We start from the raw sequence: 7,128 nt of genomic DNA on the forward strand, positions 1-7,128 counted from the left end.
TGAAACCATTTGAATTCCAAGAGAATAGGGATAGCATTACCATTATGATAAAAGCTGTTGTTCCCATTATACATCAGTTTTTTTGAATGTGTAATTCGAATTTTTGTGTTACATGCACATACTAATATTTGGCAGGCTTATCTTTTGTTGTTTCTTCTCATCTCCATTTGTAACCATGTTACATTTTTCAAGATTTTTGCTTGAATAAAAACCCTCAAACAAAATATTAATTAAATTTTCAAAACATCTCCATCCCCTATTAACTTAGAACAAGCAAACAAAACTATGTACATCTTCAAAAAAATTGAAGTTTAACCCTAAAGAGATGAATAGCCCCAAAGAGACAGCTGCACCCACAGGTATCATCTAACCTGAAATTAAGTTTACCCATGCTAAAGCACATGCTACAGCTTATGTTCCCACTTACACTGTTTGCTGTTTTTACTCATTTCTGTTCCCCTCTCAGATGTGAGAAACGGCTTGTATGCTTTCAGAAAAGATTCATTTTTAGCCCCATGAAAAAGTGTAATGGCTATCTTTAAATAAAACTAATTTGTACACTGTTCTAGTAAATAAAACTAAATTGCACAATGCTCAGGTAAATGCATTAAAGTAGTAAAGCTGCTAGAGTACTACTATCTCTTATTCATTCCCATAATTTCAAATGTATTTTTCAATGAATTGCTTGCCACCTTTAACTTTGGCATTTCCCACAGCAGAAAAAATGCTCAGAGCTCTTAAGATTGTTTGCACCTGCACACGTCTCCATGTAGCAGCAGTCAGTAATAAATCTTTTCTAAATTTTACTCAGAACAGAATGTAAAGCGCCATAACTGCAAACCTGACTCCCACAGAACATTTGTTAATAGAAGAAAAACAACCAATATTTTTGCAGATGTAAGAAGCTTGGCATCTTTCATGACTTTCATTTTGTCTTCGTTTAGAAGCCTATTTGCTTAAAACACTTATTTATAGTTAAGCTAAGGGCAGTAATATAGACATTCACCTTTGCAAAAATAATTAAAATATCTTAATTCTACATATGGTATAATTAGTGCATTTTTATACCCCACTCCCACGCCAGCAGCCCAAGATCACAGCATATTAAACTTGCTTTTCTCCAGCCTTTCTTCTCTTGTTATACTGTAAAGCCTTTATTTCTTACAACTAAAAAGAAAAGTACTTCGGCCCAAATGAATAGAAAAACGCCATCACTGTCCCCCTGCACAAAGGTGGTGCTTCCACTGACCCCAAGAACTATAAACCTATTAGCCTGACTAGCCTTATCTGCAAGGCCATGGATAGAATCATCACGGACCTTATCAACAAAGATACTGATAACCTCCAAACACCTGACCCTACTCAATTTGGATTTGTCAAAGGGAGATCATGCCTGTTAAACCTGATGGACTCCTTCGAGACAATGACCAAGGCCCTTGATGAGGGTATAGCTGTGTATACAGCCTAGCTAGACATTGCCAAGGCTTCTGACACTATCCCCCACTCAGGCATAATTGGGAAATTCACCCAGCTAGGTATTAACCTGTATATCATTAGATTGGTCACTAAGTGGCTCAATGGTAGAACTCATAGTCAAACTAGGGGAATCCTCCTCCAACAGCGGACCTGTAACCAGTGGTGTTCCACAAGGATCAGTCCTGGGACCGTTACAGTTTGGAATCTATTTCACAGAAGTGTAACCTAAAACTAAAGGTCTGTGGCTGACAAAGTTTGCTGATGACTGCAAAATGGGAGCAGTCATAAAATCTCCAAACAATGTCAACATCCTACAAGAGGGTCTTAGACAAACAAATGACTGGTGCCAAAGGCACGGCCTTAAACTCGATGCAAAAAAATGTATCCTCATCCCTTTTGGTAAGAGTGATGTTCCTGCTGACTACCACATCAATAATAACACTCTATGTATGCACTCAGTGGTGAGAGACCTGGGCTCACAAGTTGACAACAACCTTACCTTTGATCACGATGTCTCCACAGTGGTAAGAAGGGCATTCTATATTGCTCGTCTCATACGTAAGGGCATTGCCTCCAGAAAAAAAGTTATAACCTCCCTGTACTCTTCCTTCATCAGGCCAACAATAGAGTACAATGCCCCTTTTGGTATGTACCTTTCCAAGCACCTGCAACAATTGGAGCGACCACAAAGGTTCCTCACAAGTAAAATTCAAGGTATTCAGCATCTGTCCTAGGAGGATTGCCTGAAATCATTGTCACTTTATTCTGTTTCATACAGACAACTCAAGGCAATCTTGGTCTTGCATATAAGGCAATTTTTTGACCCTGCTTTATTGGAAATGCTGCATATCCTTAAGTCAAATGGTACACAGCTTACTCCCTCTATTGACCTTAACCTGGTATTTGACATTAATAGAACCTGCTGGAGGGACAGATCTGTCTTCCAGTGGTTACCACACCTTTACTGGCAGGTGCTAAACCTAAGGACACAGCCTCTGCCAGTAATTGTTTTTTTACCTTTCCCGGTCAAGCAACAGCCAGGATGGAGAGGTCGGTCGAACAGCAGAGGACCGAGGAAAAGAAAGGGTTCCGAAGAAAAGTATATAAATGCAAGGAAACAAAGAAACTGAACTCTTTAGTTTGTAATATATCTGATTATGTCTTGTCTGAATCAGATCTTTCACTTCTGGAGAAAGGTCTTAATTTTATTCCTTCTCAAGTTAGCTTTCTGAGTGATGTCCTAATAGACTTGAGGTTATTCTGTCGCAATGTCTCTTTGAAGATTTTGTTTAAGAATAATAGTGCTTTAGATACCAAAACCCTAAAGAATTTCTTTAGAGTTAAAAGCAGTTTTACCCCTCTTATGCCACACAACGTAGAGAGTTTCTTAAAGATGTGTGAGAAGGATTTTTATGAATGGTTTGCATCTAACAAGAAAAGGTGTTCTTTCTTTAATGTCAGCAAAGATGAACTGAAATCTATCCAATCCTTGAAGAATAATAGTCATATTATTGTTAAGCCAGCTGACAAGGGTGGGGCAGTGGTTATTATGAACTCCTTAGAATATTCTGACACCATGAATAGTATGTTAACAGATGATAAGGTTTATGAAGTAATCACCAGAGAAAGGGTTAGTAATATTGTCAAATTGTTACACAATGACCTTTATGACCTCCTGATGTGTGGTCAGATTAGCTGTGAGCTGTATGAGTACTTTTTGATAGAGTTCCCCACCATTCCCATAATCAAAGGTCTACCCAAAATACACAAAGATATCAAACCAGTACCAATGAGACCCATCGTCTCTGGTGAACGATGGATAACCTCCACTATTTCATCCTTTGTGGAAGGGTTATTACGACCCCTGGTGGATGACATTCCTGTTATCCTGAAAGATTCGTATCAACTCATTGAGTTCTTCAAAGGATTTGAGCTAGATAAAAGGGGAACAGTTCTGTTATTAGTAACCATGGATGTCAAGAATCTTTTCACCAGCATTCCCAATGATTTGGGGCTTCAGGCCATCAGAGAGATCCTTGTTACCAATTCAGGTTATAGTAGCAATAGACAAATTTTGATCAATTGTCTACTTGAATTGATACTTGACAACAATGTCTTCCTGTTTCAGGATCAGCTATATTTGCAAAAGTGGGGGGTTGCCATGGGCACCCCCTGTGCGAATAGTTACGCTAACCTTGTAGTCTACAATTGGGAGCTTAACTATTTGTTTAAACATGCTGATTTCAATAAAATAAGAATGTACAAGAGGTTTGTTGATGACGTTCTTTTTTTATGGGAGGGCACAGAAGCAGAATGCTTGAAGTTCATTGCAGAACTAGAAGCCACTACCACATTCTTAAGATTTACAGCTGAAATATCTCCACATCGGATTCATTTTTTGGATCTAACGTTGGAATTGAATGGTAATAGGATTGACACGTCCTTATACAGGAAACCCACTTGGAGGTACACACTTTTACGTTATGAAAGTATGCACCCTAGGTTTACGTTCAAAGGGGTAGTTTTAAGTCAAATGTATAGAATATGTAGAATATGCAGTGACAAGAATACCTTATGTTCAGAACTTAATAAATTGGAAGGTCTCTTTAGAGAGAGAGGTTATTCCCTTAAGTTAGTGAGTGAATGTAAACAGGAAGTCATTTTGAAGTTGCAGGATGAGGTAAATGTAACTGATTTTGTTGGATGTTATCCCCCATTCCACACAACGAAAAGAGATAAGTTCACTGACAAATTGAGTTACGTCACTAAATACACTAGTGACGTTGTTAATCTCAATAAAATTATCAGCAGGAACTGGAATGTCTTGATTATGGACCCATTTACCAGGACAATTCTGGGTGATTACCCTAGGTTTAGTTATAAGACCTGCCATAACTTGAAACAAACATTATGTCTAGAACAGACTCCATCACCAAATAACAGTCTTAGCGATCTGAAGGGAACCTTCCCATGTGGACATTGTCATGTGTGCCCATACATATCTAAAAATGTCTGCTTTACACATCCTGAAGGATTTTTTACTTTCATACCCAGGTTTCATAGTGATTGCAATAGTACAAATTTAATCTATTTAGCAACCTGTGATTTCTGTGAAGTTTTTTATGTAGGCCTCACGAAGAGGAGACTTCGTGACAGGGTTTATAACCACTGCTACGATATTAGGAAAGGACATGAAAGTAATGCCCTAGCTAAACATATAGTAGAACACAATACACATAGGTTCAGTTTCATGGTTCTGGAGGTATTGGCGATTAATAATAGGGAAGGTAATAACATGAACCAGTTGGCCTTAAGGGAACTCAAATGGATATTTACTTTGAAAGCGCATATATTTCCTGGTATCAATCAGTTTGTATCCGTTAAACCTGTACTTAATAACAGAAAGGTGTAATATTGATACATGTCTTATGACATCTGGCCTGAGGCTATTTCTATGCCTCTAGCCTCCTTATCCCCCCTTTTTATATGGGTTGAGAAGGGATTGGTTTAGCTTTAAAAGCTGCAGAACCAACAATATGCATTGGACGGTAATTACATGTTTTTGTTAGATGTAATTACATTTTTTCAGTACACCAGCATGTATTTTAGAGTTTTGGTGTTGGTTTTTTACCAGGTTTGTGTGGTTTTCTCTGTATACACACTCCATTTATATTTTGCTATTCATATCTCACCAGTCCCATCAGTATTTTACTTTTAGTTTTCGTCTTTTCTTTTTGAATTGATGGAGTGAGCTTTTATTGAATGTGATGGCCGTTTTTCGGCCACATTGTGACACAGCTGATGGCCTGATACCTCCATTTCTTATTTTAGTAATATATTTCAGTATTATAGTTAGGTTCAGTCTTTTGTTTGGTTTATTGTTTGTTGCCATTAAACTTGTTTAGGCCATATAGTAGATCACTTGTTTTATGAGGACTATGACATCGAAAGCGGTTTTATACTGAGTCATTTGGCATCCTCAGTACTCAGGTTTGATAGAGGTGAATACAGCCTTACTCTGGTAGATAAACTCCCCTTGGAATAAGTAATATCTTTTGGTCCTGCATATACTCAACTTTGTTGAAATATGCATTACATGGGAGTTTCAACATCTGATCTTTAAGAGAAGTTCTGTACATGGCAGTAATTTGAATATTGTTGCCTTATTTTATACTTTTTATAGTGTATTAGTCTACTTTTAGAGTTTTTTGACTCATTTTGATTTTTTTTCCCACTGTATTTTAATTTCGTATTTTGTGTTTTGTACTTGATGCAGCCTTTTAAAAAAAACTCTTTTGCGGTTAGCAATACTGCTTTTTTTGTTTAAGCTAATTCTTTATGAAGGGCATTTCTATATAGGGTCTCAAGTTGTGTGTGCCTTTTAAGAAAATGTTATTTGAGCATTATCGATCTGTGTACACATGTAGATTATCAGTCAGATACGTGCTTTGATCTTTTTGACAGTGATAAGCTTAGGTAAATGTTTTTTGCACTTTAGCAGGGTTTAATTGTTTTTAGAAAGGGCTTGTTCCATGGGCGCATGTCCGTGGAGGTAGAGCGTTCCCCTGACGAATAGACGCCGCTTCCGTTTTTGTTTCACCCTGATGTTGTGATTGAGCTGCTTGGTCTACCTAACATTAGCGTAGACATTCAAGCCTGGATATATTTGGAAGCTGATGCTACTGTGTTAGTAGAGAGCCGTTTTCGGATATAGGCTGACCTTCACACGATTCATCATATTTTTTGCTTGTACACAGTTTAGGTGAGTTAGTTGTTTTTAACATAGGGACTCCTATTTATCCTATTGTACCGCCTATACATCCTGGATTAAACTTGATCGCAGGATGTTTTTTATATGTAGTAGTTATGTATCTTTATAACATTGCCTCAGGGATTAATTGTTATTAGTTGCGAACTTAGGACAAGTTGGAGATCACGCTCTAGATGTGTTTCCTTAATCGGAACATGGCTTGTTTATGTTTATGCTGCAATCTGTTCTGTTTGCAATTTTTATATTTCACAGTGCTGTGAGATAATCGCTGTGAGCGCCTCAATTATGTTTAGTCTATACAGCTACATAGGGCTAGACTTCGTTGATCTGCTTAATGATGCATGGCAACGGCGTTCTTGTTTTAGTGTTTACATTGTCATCTTATACTGCTTTTTTAATACTGTACCTTTAAACAAAATATGGAGGGAATGTTAATGAGTTAACAATTATTTAATTATTGTCTAAATTATATGGTTTGAGCGCCAAAAAGTTTTGTATATAAGCATGACTGTTTTGTGATGTTATTACACCTGAAGAAGCGTAGTATAGCTACGTGAAAGCGCTTGTGTTCCTGTTTCTATTAAAGAAGATTTTACATTCAGTTAAACTTCCCGTGTGGTGACTCCTGTGGATTTTGTGTTTTTAATGTCAACATCCTACAAGAGGGTCTTAGACAAACAAATGACTGGTGCCAAAGGCACGGCCTTAAACTCGATGCAAAAAAATGTATCATCATCCCTTTTGGTAAGAGTGATGTTCCTGCTGACTACCACATCAATAATAACACTCTATGTATGCACTCAGTGGTGAGAGACCTGGGCTCACAAGTTGACAACAACCTTACCTTTGATCACGATGTCTCCACAGTGGTAAGAAGGGCA

The 7,128-nt window shown here is 37.6% G+C and overlaps 1 protein-coding gene across 5 annotated transcripts in view; it reads right to left on the reverse strand.

Annotated features, from left to right (window-relative positions):
• The window catches only part of RAD52 (RAD52 homolog, DNA repair protein), a 574,096-nt gene that overhangs the window by 223,442 nt on the left and 343,526 nt on the right, over nt 1-7,128 (reverse strand). The window lies entirely within an intron of this gene.

The sequence above is a fragment of the Protopterus annectens genome, chromosome 11.part0, assembly GCF_019279795.1.
Source record: "Protopterus annectens isolate FY-2018-M chromosome 11.part0, PAN1.0, whole genome shotgun sequence".
Taxonomy (NCBI): domain Eukaryota; kingdom Metazoa; phylum Chordata; order Ceratodontiformes; family Protopteridae; genus Protopterus; species Protopterus annectens.